This window comes from Siphateles boraxobius, unplaced genomic scaffold, assembly GCF_051911475.1.
Source record: "Siphateles boraxobius isolate OS27281-9 unplaced genomic scaffold, OSU_SipBor_1 66, whole genome shotgun sequence".
NCBI lineage: Eukaryota > Metazoa > Chordata > Actinopteri > Cypriniformes > Leuciscidae > Siphateles > Siphateles boraxobius.
Window position 1 is genome coordinate 10,418,794 of NW_027509193.1, and position 17,685 is coordinate 10,436,478.

General features: G+C 35.7%; 1 protein-coding gene across 2 annotated transcripts in view; it reads right to left on the minus strand.

Annotated features, from left to right (window-relative positions):
* The window catches only part of kansl1b (KAT8 regulatory NSL complex subunit 1b), an 82,844-nt gene that overhangs the window by 33,595 nt on the left and 31,564 nt on the right, over nucleotides 1–17,685 (minus strand). The gene's annotated exons all lie outside the window — the stretch shown is intronic.

Genomic DNA, 17,685 nt, shown 5'->3' on the forward strand with positions numbered 1-17,685 from the left:
CAAAATAGTGATGAGTCACACTAATAAACCAGCAAGTGTGTGCAACATAACATTCATTAGCCTTGATCCACACCAGCACAAAAATACAGACAAACCCTCGGGGAAGGGTATGTGACCTGAACCACAGCTATGATGACTTGCATATTTCATTACAGAAGAGAAACAGGCCTCAGAAAGACGCAACACATTTAACAGTTTTATTCAATCACTGTGCCACACACATTCACATAGGCACACAAACACACACACACACACACCCTTCACAGAGGAGCCTTTTCATTATGGGCCAGGCACTGCGGGCGCTGCCAGGTACAGATGATAGTGAGCCATACAGAGAGAAATAAACCTCCGCTGTAGGTATAACTACCTTATCAGGCGAAAAAAAAAAAAAAAAAAAAGATCTCATGAAATAAATATGGGACATTCTACCATATTTTTGACATATGCACAGTATAGGCTACATTATCTGGGAACATGGCTAGATAATTAGTAGTTAAAATAAACATTATGAATAAAGGATCATCGAATAGTGAATTTCGTCTCGCCTACAAATAAGGGGGAAAAATGGGCATACTTATAAATGTAAACCTGCTGTGGCGCTTTCTTATTGGGTCACATGGGTCTTTTTTTTTTTTTAATTGAGATGTATACATCATCTGAAAGCTGAATAAATAAGCTTTCCATTAATGTATGGTTTGTTAGGATAGGACAATGTGTCCGGGATACAACTATTTGAAAATCTGTAAACTGAGGGTGCAAAAAAAACAACCTCGAAACATTGAGAAAATCGCCTTTTAAGCTGTACATTTATGTTTGCCAGTGTGCTGCATTCACTCACAAAAATAATTGTTATATATATTTTTAAGGTAGTAAATTTACAAAATATCTTGGAACATAATCTTTACTTAATAGCCAAATGACTTTTGGCATAAAAGAAAAATCGATAATTTTGACCCATACAATGTATTGTTGGCTATTGCCACAAATAAACCTGCGCGACTTGTGACTGGTTTTGTGATCCAGGGTCACGTTTGTCACAGTAATAATAATAATAATAGTAATAATAATTCAATATTGTTTTGTTTATTATTATTTATTAATAATAATAATAATAATAATAATAATAATAATAAAGGATGTTAATTAAATTCCCGTAATCGATCGTTGTTCAAATGAAGGTCAATTAACCGATTAATCATTAACCTTAACCTTTTAAATCCAAAGCGGGGGAATCAAGCGATTTCATGGGATCTTTAAAAATGGTTCAAAAAGCAGCACAGACTCAATTTAACCCACACTTGCACTCCACAAACTACCAAGCATCAATTTTATGTGCAGTAGTCTTTCGTACGAAGTGCAGGTAATACTAACACACTTCCGACTGCAACATAAAAACGGTAGCTCTGAAAGGTCGTGGACATGAGCTCAGAATGAGCGCCAGACGGCCAGAGCATAGTAGACATCTAAAGGTGAAAAGCAAAAAAACAAAAACACACACCTTTACATGGTTTCCAGGGAGATACTCTGCCATCACCAATAAGACACAAGAGATGGTGGGCTGTTGTATCCCGCAGTCCAAAGGGCAACAGGGAGGATGGAAAAAGCTTCTGGCAGTTTCAAAGCAGTGCTGATGTTTAAAAGGATGCCCTGAAATATTCATCTGAGAGCTGATTTACCGTTCCTACACTAATGGTTAAGATGCATACTCAAACAGAGAAAACCGGTGGAGCAGTGGGTACGAGCAAATTAAACCATTTGCAATTAACTTTGGGGTAGAAGTTAGGATGGATGGAGGAGAGATCACAGAATAAACATGCAATGGAGTGCAATAGACGGTAGAAAAGCACCAGAAACTAAAGTCCAATTTATACTTCTGCGTCAAACTCACACCGAAGCTACGTCGTAGGCTGTGTGTAGCGCGCGTACCCTTCGGCGTATCCTGACGTGCACCTCTCCAAAAATGTAACAAAGCATCAATTCTACGCGGACGAAAACGCTGTGATTGGTCTGCTAGAACCCCTTCCTCGGGTTTCACATGCTCCCTCTGCATGTGTAATTGCGCGTCAACGCGGACAACGACGCAGAAGTATAAATGAAAACCAACGCGTAGTGTATAGCATAGAGGCTCCAGCGTAGGTCCGACGCAGAAGTATAAATCAGCCTTAAGGAGTATGGGTATTTCAGCTTTTTAACTCAGCCTCATTTCATTCCCTCAGAGTAACACAAAAAATAAGAATTTGAGTATACACTTGCCATCCCTTCACAAATAAATGACACTAAATGAGGCCTGTTGTTCATCAAGTTAAAAAAATTTTTTTTTTTTTTAAAAACATGGTACTTTAGTATAAAAAACAGGCATTATTTACTTAACATCCTGCCATCTGCCCTGGTTTTCCTTTATGAGAAGTAGCAATGTCCAATTTGTGAACGAATCTTTCATTTGAGTTGATTTCTTTCAATTAATCATTTGACAGTTCTCAAAACTGCATTTTGCATAATGACTTAAAGTCGTAAATATTACAGCCTGTTCGTCACACAAAGCTATCGTAGCTTCAAAAGACATGGAAGATAGCCTAGTACAAGAGAAACGGACTACTTTCAAGGTACTTTAGCATACTTTTTTTTAAACGTGATAGCTTTGGCTTCCATTCATTTCTCCTTTTGTGTTCCACCAAAGAAAGTAATACAGGTTTGAAACAACATGAGGGTGTGTAAGCGATGACAGAATTTTGGGGTTAACTAATACTACGTTACATATCTACAGATTCAAGTCTGTGTATAAACAAGACCTCTTCATTTAATAAAAAAAAAACACACAAAAAAAACAGGTTTACATTTTGTTCATGCAGATAAAGGAGACATTAAAGCTGAACAGAGCTGCCTCATAGTGGCAGCCCAGAGAGTAAAGGGAACAGCGCACAGCTGGGCCTGCCCTTTAAAAATCAGTCAATCTTTCTCTGCTGTTGGCTTCAGGCTACTACAAACACAAATGCAGTTTCAATCACTCAAGACCTGATGAGATCCTCAACGTATCATGGGTCCATCCAGTTGGTGGCTATAGTGAATATCTGTGGACAAAAGACACACATTTGCCCTGCAGTTTGGGGTCCACGACACAGGACAAGGCAGAATGATTGTTTTGCTGTCTGAGAGTTTGTTTTTCTCTCATAATGTGTGCGTGTACCGGAAACCACCGTGTCACAATATAAGATCTCTCATTTCCTGTACTCGCTAACGTGGGCCGCTTTGCACAAACTCAAAATGGTAGATGGTAACTTCAACTGTACTACACCACTCTCATGATTTGGTAAAATGGGATTTGAGTTTGTAAAATCCATGAAATAGAACAGAATAGGACATCAAAATAACAAACTGTACTATGAATTTTAGTCAATGTCCATATGCTTCGAGGTCAGATATAATATTTATTTCTCTACCAGTGCAAAAATACTGATATAACGCCAACTATTGAAATATTTGTGTGCAATAAAATGCTCTTTAGATGGAGAAAGTCGTCCTAGTACTATCTGCCTGACTCGCAATTAGGGGTGGGAGATATTGACAAAAATGAATATCTCGATATCGATATTCATACGATATTTTTGCAATCCTTCAAAGAAATGTGTGCAAACTGGTAAAGAGGGTCCAGTTGGTCTTTTGACTTGCTGCATTTGACCTATTATTGTATAGAATTACTAGTACATAAAGATATGAGACATTATTGATTTAAAGACTCCTAAACTTTTTAAAATAATAAAATATTATTCAATAGTCGTTTATTATTCAAAGTCTTTATTGTTCTTTTATATTTTTAATAGGGGTGTAACGGTTCACAAAATTCACGGTTTGTTTTGATACGATACAGTGGTGTCACGGTTCGGTACGTTTTCGATACAGCAAAAATAAAGAAATGCCATAGAAATGTCCTATTTATTAACCTGTTAACCGTTTCCAGAGCGTCGGCGCACTGAAGCGTTTTTTTTTTAATTTAGTTCAAATTTACTATCAGATTTAATGTTATACCTTGACAAACTATACATCATTAAAAATATATAATACTCAAGATTCAGTATTTGACCACTATTGTATTCTGAGAAACTTATAGTGACAGTTATGTCTTAATTTGTGTCAGGAGTTATGAAATGAAAAAATGAGTCGATACCTTTAATATGAATTATGAGCGTCAGCTGGTCCATTCATAAAAAACACTCCAAGCTGTCGTCATGACAGCGATTCGCAAAACATCGTCCCTCAGGGCTTTAGCTCAAAAATGTGCAGACTTGGAGAAATATTGATATATTCTCATAGATTCACATCATATTTCTATAGACAGGAATAATATTTGTTGAATTTATACCCAAATGTGTCGATGTAATCATTATGATCGCTTCTTACTGAGATGTGCTGTGTTTTCAATTCATACCAATAGCCTGAGGGCGCTATATGCACAATAACAGTCCATATATGGATCACGAAGAAGACCCATAGTCATGTGACATTCCAGGACGTCACTGATACAGAAAGTAGCTGACAGAGATCGCTGTAACATGCAGATAAAGATGTTTTGAAGACAATAAACATGATTGCAATGATATTTGAGTTACCTGTGTTCTTCAAGCCATGCCAGGTATTTCATAATAATAGATTATATTTATAATGTAATGCTAATCGATATAGATTTCATCATCGTGCAGAACACTATAAATAATACATTTTCTGTCGGATTTTTTTTTATCTGAAGCCAAATTAGATCACAGAAGATTATTTAAAACACTCGACTTGCGTTATAAAGTAAGTTTGGAGCACAAACATGGTTTTAATCTCATAAATGGTCGTGTATTGATGGTGTGCTAAGCTAACATGCTAGCTAGCCCAGGTGCACCTGCCACCAGCAGTTATTGTTTTATGATTTTTTTCTAAATAGGAATGCTTACTGAAATGTTTCAGTGCATTTGATACCAGTTTCAAATATTTAGTGAGAACTTTGATAGAAGAAATTAGGGTTTGAAACCCTATGAATAGCCTGTGAATAGCCAGTCGTTAGTAGCTATAATGCAGACAAAAGAAATGCATATTCAGAGCCATAACCAGTCTGCAGAGGTGTAAATGTGTGCAGGGAGAGACTGACTCTGAATGGGGCTCGTTTGCACCACAAAATAATAGAGACAATAGACTGATTAGATGACTCAGAAGATGACTAAACATCAGTTTGCATTTTAGAGTCTAATCAAAATAAAGTAATTTGACATGATCTTGAAAAACATTTAACTAAATACAGAGTTTTAGACTTATCATTTTCAGATTTTAAATATAAAATGGTCACACATATGGCTTTAGCTGCAGTGCATTTCTAGATTCCTCCAGGGCCAACTTCAATTTTATTTTTATGAAGATGTTTCATAAAAGTAAATTTCTAATAACTTTACAAAACTTTGAAGCTATTTAAACATTTTTTTTTCATTATGACAATAATTATTTCTACATTTACAATAAACTACTAGGTGTCAGCTTTCAAATGAGATCATACTTGTGCTTTTAGTGCAAAGGGTTCATGAACTGTATCTGTTTAAGTTTGGGTATGCCATTTCTGGGGATTTTTCAAAAGTGGCCTTGAAGGTTAACAGGTTAATAGAAAAATTATTTTTAACTTTTAGTTTTATAAATGGGGGTAATCTTTGAAGGAAGAACAAATAATGTTTTGGTCATCACATTAAAAATAAAATTTAAATAACATATAACATTTGAGTTTTGAAGTGCTGGAAAAAGATGTGTGACCTGCTTGAAAGCATTTTAATATTTCTGCCAAACTTCCATGGTTACAAGTTAGTGTTACTACATTAAATCCATGGTGAATGATCTGCGGACTTAAAACCTATAACTAGTTCATTCATGGAACAATGTTTCTCCTGGTTTCCACATCAGCGCTGTTTGATCAGTTAATAATGGAGAAATTGTAATGCTTCTCACTAGATCTCGTAGCAATGTTATTACTTAAGTGCCGAATTCAAATGCTTTGTTTACTGGATCTCTTATGTAGTAACGGTGTTGCTTCAAGATCGGATCGCGCTGCACTGATATTTGTCCGAAATGATAAATGGTCCGTAAAGCACACAATAATGAGGTTCGTTCCGCTTTCATTACATTTGCCAGTTGATGTTGCGCAACATTGTGGTGTTCGCTCCAGCGCGGATTTTGGTCGGCAGGAAAAATGGTCCAACCACCGGAATGGTTCGGTTTGTAATGCGTACGGAATCGATCTCTTGGGAAAATGTATTCCATCTTTTGGACTCATACAACGCAATTTTCTAATGATGCAATCTCGAAGCTCGCCACTCGAGGACGCCACAGACATTTAAGAAAAACTTTTTAACTTAAGATCATTTTTCCACAAACAACGCATATTTTGCCTTCTCTTTACGATTTTGGATTGTTGCTTCAACCTAAACGTCATAACACACAGGTAAGAACTTCGTAGTTGTATATTGCAAATTAGTAACTTTAGCAGCTTACTCTCGTGCAATTGAGGAACGATCGTGATTTTGTACAAAAAATAAAATACAGTCAAACAAACCCCTACAGTATTAAAATCGCTACATATAATTGTTTAGAAGGTTATGGTGTGCGTTATTTGTTTTCTCTTTAACTTACTTCAGCTCTTTTCATGTTTGGGGGGTCGGATTGTACAAATTATGAAATATTCGATATCCCAATTTTGAATATCGTCCAGACAACAATTTGGATATTATCGTCTAAACGATATATCGCCCACCTCTACTCGCAATAGCAAAAAGCTAATCAAATTAAAGGCTGTAATGTAAATGGCTATTGGCCTTATAACAAAAAGACAATGGATAAAGCGTTTGGCGCTCTTTGATGTGGCGTGACAGATCGTTGTACTAGCTCATCATTTCAAGCGGAAGCGCAAGTAAACGCGATCATATCTTCCTCAGTTACAGAATAAACATGGACACCTGAAGGTATGTTGAAAGATACAGTATACTTACTGAAACGCATCATACCGTAACTTGTGTAATCGCTCAGTGTTTCAGCAGCGGAAAGACATGAATAAAACAGCTTTGTCACATAGCATTATATTTACCTCAAGAGGCTAGTCATAAGTTACAGTGTCCACAGCTCGTTGGTTCCAAGCGTGCCACACAAGCCCTGAAAAGTGAAGCCAAAGCGTCTCGATCGCCCCCTGGTGACCGGTCCTAGTATAGCTCATAAACCCCGCCTCCCCATGTTATTCAAGGGACGTGAGACCAACTAAACAATTAAATTACACTTCACATATCTTTTTTCCAAAGATAGTTTCTGTCATTTACAGTAGTTTCCATCACGCTGATGTAATTTCAAGTGTTTGTTTTTAAAATAAGTTTGTTTTTAGTTAGTTATTTGATGCTATAAAAACGGCGCCGTGGCGTACATGATTGACAGCTGTGATTGACAGATTCTCTGAGCGAAGTAGTCACTGAAGCAACAACTGACTTTTTTTCGGGATCTTTGGAGGACTGAGGAGATTGGAGCTTACAATTAAATATCTAAATTTCTATAATTAATTATTTCACACCGACATAATGGTTTGTTCTGCAGCAGAGGCGCGTGCTTACGATTGATTCAGCGAGAGTGAGGGCGGGACCAGAGCGGGACGTTGATTTCGCGCCTTTACTTCCTGCTCTCTACTGCGCATGTCTGGTCCCGAAATCGCAACTGCGCAGACTCAAGTCCCAAGATGTCAGCGCCGTAGCGGGACAAAGGCGGCTTCACTTCTCGCCAATAGAAGAGAGCGAAGGGGCGTCGTCCATCTTCTTTTAGAGTCTATGGTTGGTTCCTAGAGAAATGAACTCTTGCACTAAATAAATGCACTATATTAGCCTACATATTAGGCTATATTTTACTTAACATGTTAAGTAAATAATTAATTGATATCTTAATTATTTAATGTATGTTTAAAATATCTTTAATTTATTGAAAATTGTTATTGAAATATAATAATTTATGCAGTTGCTGTCATTTTCATTAGAGTAAAAACACAAGGTAATGCAAAAACTGGCTTATGTTCAGTTTACATGTTTTCATACAATGTGTTGGGTGTTGATTTTATATCTAAAAAATAAATAGCATCTGAATTTAGGCTAAAAGTCTAGGCTCTGTGGTTAACCTTTAATGCTATAGTAATGCGCTGGCTCCATATAGTTTACAGCATTAGCAGATCTTTTTTTTAAATCCTTGCAAAACGTTTAATTGTAATTGAATTAATTAAAAAATTTAGCTTTCTAAACCGAACCGTACCGAGTAGGGATGGGCATGATTAATCGACTATCGATTATTGATCATTAAGAATTTCGTCGATCACGTTAATTTGTTATCGATTATCATTAAACTAATGCTGCTGCGTTGCGTAGTGTGAGTGGAAAGTGAACGTGTTCCCCGGGCTGGTCAAGTTTGCGGCGAAGGTACCTGTGCATCCCGGCAACGTCAGTCTCCTCATAGCGGGTGTTTTGAGCGGCTGGACTGAAGCCTTGTTTACACTCGACGCGTCCTCACGAGAGCAAATGTGAGCGCGGCAAAAATGACGTCATTGCGGTATTCTGTGTTTCACACTTTGGTTTCACAGGCGAGCGCGTTGAGTATAAACGCCTCGTCTGTTTGGGGAGGTGCGCGCGCAGTCTGCGGAGACTCGCGCTGCAGACCCAGGCGAAAGTGTAAACGAGGCTTGACGGTCAGGTTGCGGTCGCGTCTGACCCCAGATCATGTCATCAACATGCTTATCTTTCTAAACAAAAATCAGTAGACTGGTGTAGAAGTTGTATGTGAGTTACTAGTTATTTTTTATGAGGCTTTGTTAAGTAGCCTAGCCTAATTGACTGTTACAGTAGGTAGGCTAATCTCTCTCACCCTCTTTCTCGACTCCGTTCTTGGATAGTTTTTTGTTACATTTTGACAAAACCTGTCAGATCTAAGTATTATTATGTTTTTGGTTAAGTTATTGTTTAATATGATTTTTTTTATTATTTATTATTTTGGAACAAACGCGGGTCTCTGTTTAAGAACGCCAACTCGCAGCTGCAGGTTCCGTTGCTTTCGAGCACCACAGCGCATATACTGTATCTTCAAGTTTAGCCTAACCGAACGTCCAGTTTTACTGCCACAAGTTGATCATCTTGTAATAAAGATCTAATCAAGGAAAAATAAGCTGTATTTTTGTATTTTCATTGCATTTTTAAATTTATAAAAAGTTAAATGAATTTGAATATAAAAATATTAATGATTAATTGATAGTCGATCGTTAATTCTCCCGACGATCGACTAAGAAAATTTAACCGAATGCCGATCCCTAGTACCGAGACGTCAAAACCGTGGGAATGCCGAACCGTCAGTTTTGGGTATCGTTACACCCCTAGAATTTATGCATGTTTTTGTGCACTATTTAATAAGGATTAATCTATACAGTGAGGACTATGCAGTGTTTTATATTTTATATTTGATGACTTTATTCAGTTTCTGCAGGCTATTACTTCTGAATACCACGGTTTGTGCATCTCCCTGAAAAACTTTAAGCACTGCTTATTTAATTTGTATTTTTGTTATGTTGTATTCGTCATTTTTTTGGTAATTAGTTTTTGTTCTTTTTGTATTGCTGACTGTTTACTTGTCTTCTGTAACTGTTTTGACTTTTACTTGCATTAGTTAAACATTAGTAAAAGTAGCCTATTGATAAATGGGAAATTTTACTGATACCTAAAATTACTCATATCATGAAATAAGACTGAACCAATAATCGTGTTAAATAATCGGGATTTCAATATTGGCCAAAATAAGATAAGACAACTCTGGTGAAAAACAAAAACAAAACATGGAAGGGAATATGTCAAAAAAAGTGAAAAACTATTAGAGGGACCAAAAACAAAACAAAAAAGCTTGTCAAGATGGCTGTGTGACCTAGAAGGTTGACTGGTAAAACCAGAAACCATGCCGATGTAGAGGCCTTAATAACATAAGAAGAAAAAAAACAATAATAGTTTGAAGGCATTAGGAGAATAAAAAGTGTTAGGTTATCAAGTAGAGGGTATAGTCTATTTTCTGATATACTTTTGTAGATTTTATTTATTTTTTAAAAGGTAGCAAAGTCTAGACAAAGCAGTTAAGTTCTTAACATTGCCTTGGACAGACGCACACCGCAGTAAAGACATAAAGGGGAAAAGTGTAAAACATTAGGCTACATAACGATTGGTTTTAGCGGTTGATATAGATTTTTTTGATGGCCGGTGCTGATATCTTAGAGAGAAGAGTGTTCAGGGTATATGCAGGAATCATAAAGATGAATTTACTACCTTTTTTACCATCTCCACAATATTTTTTACTACCAACACGACATCAAGCAGCAGCCCTTTTTTGTCTGGGGGGTGGGAGGGGTATGCAAAATTTTGATCATTAAGTATTGTCATTGTCAATTATGTTTTTTTTTTGTATTGTCGAGTTGAGTTTCAGTTGTCCTTATTTTAACCCTAGCCCTTGAGTTATCCTAACCATAGCCCTTAGCCCTAATAAGGTGAATAATAACCTTGGCACTTCTTAAAAACAAATGACACTTAACAATAGGGCTGGGTATTGACACAAATTTCACAATTCGATTCGATTTTGATTCACAGGCTTGCAATTCGATTTGATTCAATATTGATTTTTTTGGATATCAGGTTCAATACATGGGAAATTTTCTCAAGGAAAACAAATCTCTTAACTAATAACTACAAACACTTAAATTACACTTATTTATTTTTATAATAAGAAAGTAATATTAATTATTAACATTTTAATGGTGGCTGTCATGATTTATTCAAACATGCATAAAATATTGAAGAACATTAAAAATGATAATGAATATATAATATGGTGCATATATTTAGCAAAATACTCCTCTCTAGTTAATTTTCTGAGGTAAATGTGACGTTACATGACATTGTTTACAAGTTGTTTAACTGACGTCTTTCCGCGGTTGAAACACTGATGAGCGATTCCATGTAACATGATACAGATTTCAATAAGTTGTACTCTATCTTATATCTCACTTTTAGATGTACATTCATGTTTATTTTGCGCTGTAACTGGTATTAAGGCGGAAGAGAAACTTGAGCTGCTTCTCTTGAGCTGCGCCAGAGCGATCACACGTCACAGCGCCAAAACGGTATTTATGTTTTTGAATTTCTTAATAAAATGGACGTAATTTGAAATTTGAGACTTTATTTCAAATCAATAGTAACAAAGCACAAAGATTATTGGGATTTAATGGATGGGATGCACACTAAAATGTTCTATTCATCAAATAAAAACAGGATGATTAAAGTTAATCGATTCTTGAGATTTAAGAATTGATATTGGTTCGTAAAAATGAGAATCGATTAATATTGAGAAATCTATATTTTTTACCTAGCCTCACTTAACAACCATAAACTTTAATAAAGATTAATAATAAAGTGCGTCACATCACACACACTTACCCACAAACACACATTCTCACACACGCAGACTTAAGCAGTGAATTACTATCCCAAAACATGATAGACACTATCCCGGTCATTCCCAATGACGGGCTAAAGCCAGTCTTTAAATGACGGGTCGTCAACCCAAGTTTGCGAAAACTTACATTTCCCCATTTCACACTGTAAGTTTGGTAGAAAATAGAAGCAAGTGGCTAATATCATATTAGACATTCTCTGCTAATATCAAAAGTCTCTGCTAATATCAACTGAGGTAAAAAGGCGGTGTTGGCGTCCCTGATAGGCTATCGACCACGGAACTCACACAGTTTACTTCTTTTACTTCTGCTATCAACTCCGACTCGCTCAGGTCCTGTTAGCACCGTATATTCTATAAATATTCTGAAATTAAATGTATATTTATTTTACTTCAAAAAATATTTTCTTTTAAGTTCAGCAGAATAAAGAAATTCATACAGGTTTGAAACAACTTGAGAGTGAGCGCAAGACAGAATTTTCATTTTTAAGTGAACTATTCCTTTAATATTTACTAAATTAGAAATAATTAGAAAATTAATCATATGGGGAAATGATTTTAACTTGATACTTTTTTTTAACTTTAAATAGCAGCTTCTAGATTCTGTAATCCTATTACTGCATTTTTCCCAAATAAAGAAATTGTTAAAAATATATGAATATAAAAGGAAGCAAAAGCTAACAAATGGCACTCAAATCTGGTAAGTTTGTATGCACTGGGAATTATAAATATTTATATTTTGAAATAAAAACAAGGTAACACTCATTTGACATACAGCACACAGTGAAAATAACAAGTATGACAGTGGACAACAGGATATAGCGCAGCAGTTTGAAATCCTGCATTCAATACACACGGACAGAATAAACATTACTGCAGGCTACAAATGCACACCATCAGAAGATCAAACAGCTGGATTCGACTAAGTCTCCCAAGGTTTGCACAGTTAAACGTTTATTGGATATTTAAAGACTTGTTTAAATTATATCAATGAATATTTGCTGAATGCTGACAGTAGATGAGAAAAGGACTTTGGTTTTTTTAGTGTTTGGCATTCCATTTAGAATAATAGTATACGAAAATGTATTTTAACGTTTGCTTTTCTGTTTACTTTCTTTGTTTACCAGTGTTATCTAATAAAGCATTAGACATAACTGGTAAACTAATGAAGATGGAGAATGGTAGCGCTGTGTGCTCAGGCACTGGTGTTCTCAGCGCCGTCAAAATAAGTCACACTTAAAGACATATCGGCCGATCCCAATAATTAAACAAATGCCAAATATAGGCCGTGCTGATAGATCTGTTGTCCACTAGTTTTTAATTACACTCAACTCAAACTGAATCACTCCTCACTTAAATCATCATCATTCTTCATGAATGCAAACATCTTAAAAACTCCAGAGACAAAAACATTGATTAATGGTTACAAGGGTGAGATAAACATTTAGTAGCTCCAGAATGGCATGTTTTGTTTACATAAAAAAAAAATAGTTAGAACAAAAAAGATTATTACCAATATTTAATAACCCTATTTCCTTTCAAACCTGTATGACTTCCACTGAACATGGAATAATAAAGAGAATGTTTGAAGATCCTGGCATTTCAATATAATTAAATTGACAAGAAGTGGAGATTTAAAACACCAAAATGACAAATAGCATCACCAAAATGCACAATGAAAATTTAATTGATTTGATTGATCCTAGCTCTCTTGGTGTCCACGCTCAATCAGTAAAATAATCTTTTCAATTAATCAATTCATGCAGTTCTCAAAACCTGTCTGAATGATTCATTACTACTAGCCTGGCTAGCGTCAGACCTCGTCTCCTTTAGACGTGGGTCTGGGAACCACATGTTTATTTTCTTGTATTTGAGGCGTGGTTTACGAATGCCCAGAGCCATTTATTGGGTGCTTCGAATGTCTATCAAATGCGTCTGTATGTAGCTCATAGCCAATCGTTTCAATTATAACAGATGACGTATGTAGAGAGACAGAAATTAGACTAGGAAGATGACGATGGGTCAGAGATTTAACTAAACTACTAAGAACAATATATAAGGCTGCATAGAAAGGTAACTTCGCGTCTGCTGCCATGTTGGATCCATAGGTATAAACAAACTCCTTCGGTGTGTCGCATAGACGTCGTCATCATCTTGCTGCTCCCTCCCCGTTCTGTGATTGGTCCCCTCGCTGAGGCATACATCTGGTCCATGGAATCCAGGTTGCCTAGTAGCGTGAATAAAATCTCGCTGCGCGCAAGGCAGCATGGGGAAACTCAGGCTACACCACTACATCGGTATATCCCTTTTCAAAAATACATAAAATAACTCCTTTTGTGGTCCACAGAAGTTTGGAATGATATAAGGGTGGGTAAATTAGGGCCCAATGAAATCAGCTTTATTTTTTCCCAAATACTCCATTTTAATGATTAAACTCCATTTTAATGATTAAATAAAAATTTTGGTAATCAAAAAGCATGTCTAATTAATTGAAATCATGAAACTTATACAAACTTAATTTATTCAAAAATTAACAAAAATGACGTTTTAGGCCCTAAGAAATATGTTTTTCCCCTCAAATTTTTTGTTTTCTGGATTCAATTTTAATTATTTAATTAAATTGTGATAATCAAAAAGAATGTCTAATATAAAACTAATAATTTTAATAAAAATTATTAAACTATTAAAAATTATAATTGTGTATGCGGAAAATGGTCTGGTCTGCGCCATTCATTCACAGAGGCACACAGAACATATAGAATTCGTACTTGCAATTTAATATTCACAGACACTAGTATCGTGATTTGATTTAAGTGTACTGACCTGCTTTTTATTTATTCATCAAAAATGACAAATTCCATGAAATTCTGTGTTATAGGCCTACAGTAAATTCCGTTTTCATGGCTGGATTCCGTGATTCCGTCCGTGTTTTTTTTCATCGCGGGAATCATAGGGCCCTAGTAAATGACAGAAGTCTTGAGGAGTCTTTACAGCAAGCGGCATGACGGGTATGATTTGATGTTCGACCAGTTCAATGGCTCCTTTTCATTCAAACCAGTTCTAGATAACAAGATTACAGCCCAGAAACAATGAATGCCACCAGCTGGTGCGTGAAAGTACATGAAACCTCATTTTTAGCCCTCGGTACCAGAAGAAAACTAGCAAGACTGAGAAATGTGGTTGCGCTTGTGTGTTCATAATGGATGTTGGAGCTGGTCTTCATGGAAACATTCAGAGGAGTTTCATCCCAGGAGGAACATGGATGCATCCAAACACTGCTAATAATTACCCTGAATTGCCAAAGGTGGTCCTTATACAGTATTTGAGCACTCTCAACCCTCTACCGCATGGTGTTGCCATATGGCAACACACTCTTTGTGTTCATTTCATTGCCACTGTCTCTTTAAGAAAAAATTCAAGTGTTTTTGTTGGAATGAGAAGACCTTAGTTTAGCCAATGATGTGCTATGGTTAAGTCACATGACATACAGTTTTTTTCTGTGGCACGATTTTGGAGTAGTTTTTGGATCAGTAGTTGCTGAAAGCAAACTAAAACGTTAGTAACAAACAAGGACCAGCCCATATCACATACACAAAAAATTCGGAAACATCACGTCATGTAAGTCATGATGACATATTCACCACTCAAAAAAGTTTTTTATGAAATTAGTTTTTGGTAAATCGATCAAATGTCTGTGTTGCCAAGCGGCAACACTGTGCAACAGTGGAATGACATTGCAATAGTTTAGCTAGCTAGAAAGGTCATCTGCATTCTGTTAAACTGTAACAATAACAACATTAATGCTAGTGATATAATGTTGATTAGTCATATGTTAAGGACTGCCAATATGGCAAGCCGTTTTAACTTTTATTCATTTCCAGGATTTGAATTGTTGATAACAACATCAACAATTGTCTGGCATGCATTCAAAATCAATTGTTGATATCAAGAATTGATTTCTTACTAGTAGAAATATAATTTCGATATCAATAATTTCATTGTTAGTAAAAAATGTGAATTCCTGATATCAATAATTTAAATGTCACTAGTTGAAATGTCTATTCTTGATATCAAGAATTGAATTGCTACAAGTAAAACATTTAATTTTTGATATCTGAAAATCTAATAACAATATTATTTCAGATTTCTAAAATGTCTGTCTTACTAGTAACAATCACATTCATGATACCAGAAATGAAAATTGTCACTAGTGAAAATTAAATTATTGATATAAAAAATGAACATTGTTACTAGTAGCAATTCATTTGTTGAAATCAAGAATACACATTTCAACTAGTGGCCATTGAATTCTTGATATAAATAATAAAGGTTTTTACTACTTGAAATCAAGAATTAGCATTTTAACTTGTGAAAATGTAATTGTTGATATCAAGAATTAACATTGTTACTAGTGGAAATGTAATTTCTGATATTAAAAATTGCCATTGTTATAGTAGAAATCTAATTCCTGATATCAATAACTATCATTTTAACTAGTAAAAATGTAATTGTTGATATTAAGAATTAGTATCCTGGAAATGAATAAAAGTTTAAACTGCTTACCATGCTGCCAATGAATTTGTATTATGGGGAAAAAAAATGTAAATGGCAATTTTAAAAATTTCCACTATCGTATGTTGTTGCCATATGGCAACATCATAAAGTACCTTAAAATAAAAAAAAACATCTCATTTTCTTTTTACAGCACTTCAAGTTAAGCCATTCTAAGAAAAGAAAAAGAGTCAAATATTTTTTTCTATAGGTCTATCATAATGCATGCAGTAGAGGGTTAATCTGTCTAAGGTAGGGGAATGGTACAAAATAATATCTACAAAAGGCACCATCAACAACATAAAACCTCAATAACTCTACCTAGCTGAATCCAAAACGGCAATAATGAGAAATCATATGGGATACATTTTCCTTCCAGTGACTTGAGGAAAGCAACCATTTACCACCAATAAACCAAAAACTAACACAACTGACTCACTTGGTACTGCAGATTTGCTTTGGATTGCACTCAAGTGACCCCTCGCTCATCAAGACACTGGCTTTAATGGCTGATTAAGCAGCAAGACAAATCAACTACCTAACAAAAAGACCTTGCATGAAGTTACAACATGCGGTACTCAATCCCACAAAGGAATTGTGTTGCATTATCAATAATAGACTAAAACCTATTTTTAAAGAAGTAGCCTACCTATGGATGTGTGTAAGGCAAACGGTGAAGTAAAAAAATAAAAATAACATAAAATAAAGTTAAATAGTCCTTTTGACTATGCTCGTCGCATAATCTGCAAGTAAGCCTATTTGTCCTTGCGCAATAGTCATGTGACTGACTCCACTGAATGTAGGTTATCCCCTCATGGAGCAGTCTTAGTCTGCGTTAAAAAAAGCGGAACATTTTCTGATTCACTGGACTACTGGGACACCATACAACTACAATGATGCAGTTAAAGAGACCACTTGAAGACCTGTTGCGATGGAGGAGCCGATGTTTAAATGTACAACAAGTAACGCAAAATTAGGCGAAAGTGATATTTATCAAAGCTATACACGTTTTATGTGCCAATGCTTTTATCAATGATCTAGATCTGCCTCAAAGAGGATTACTTTCCTTGTGTCTGGAATATTTACTGGGTTTAAGCATTGGGAAAATTAGAGTAAATACTGAAAAGATAGGAAAAAAATAACCCAAGCTAAAACAAATTCCAACAGGAAGTAGAAGTTAAACAGTGCCTTATCTTTGCCTTCCACTTGTCCAGTGTGTTCTTAACCAGAAGTTTGGAAGGGTGAAAACAGGCCCAATAACTGAAAGTGTGTGATTTAAGGAAGTGACACACTGCCTCTCAAGAAAAATCCTTTGCCATTTGAGTGTATTCAAACAAGGCTCAGCCCTTGGGAAGGGAACGACTGGCTTGCTGTATGTAAGAGGAAGAGTGCGGGGCGTGTGTCCATGCGTAACCAGGACAGTAATGATATTCAAGAGATGAACACATACCTTCATTATCAAGAAAATTCCTCTGTAACAAAAGCAATCAATGTGATCTTGAACTGAAAGAACAAATCTACACTTACAAATGCACAGATATGTACAGCAGCCACTCACTGCATCAGTCAACAATCTGCACATCATGATTCATTAACATGTGAGAACGCAATGGTTTCATG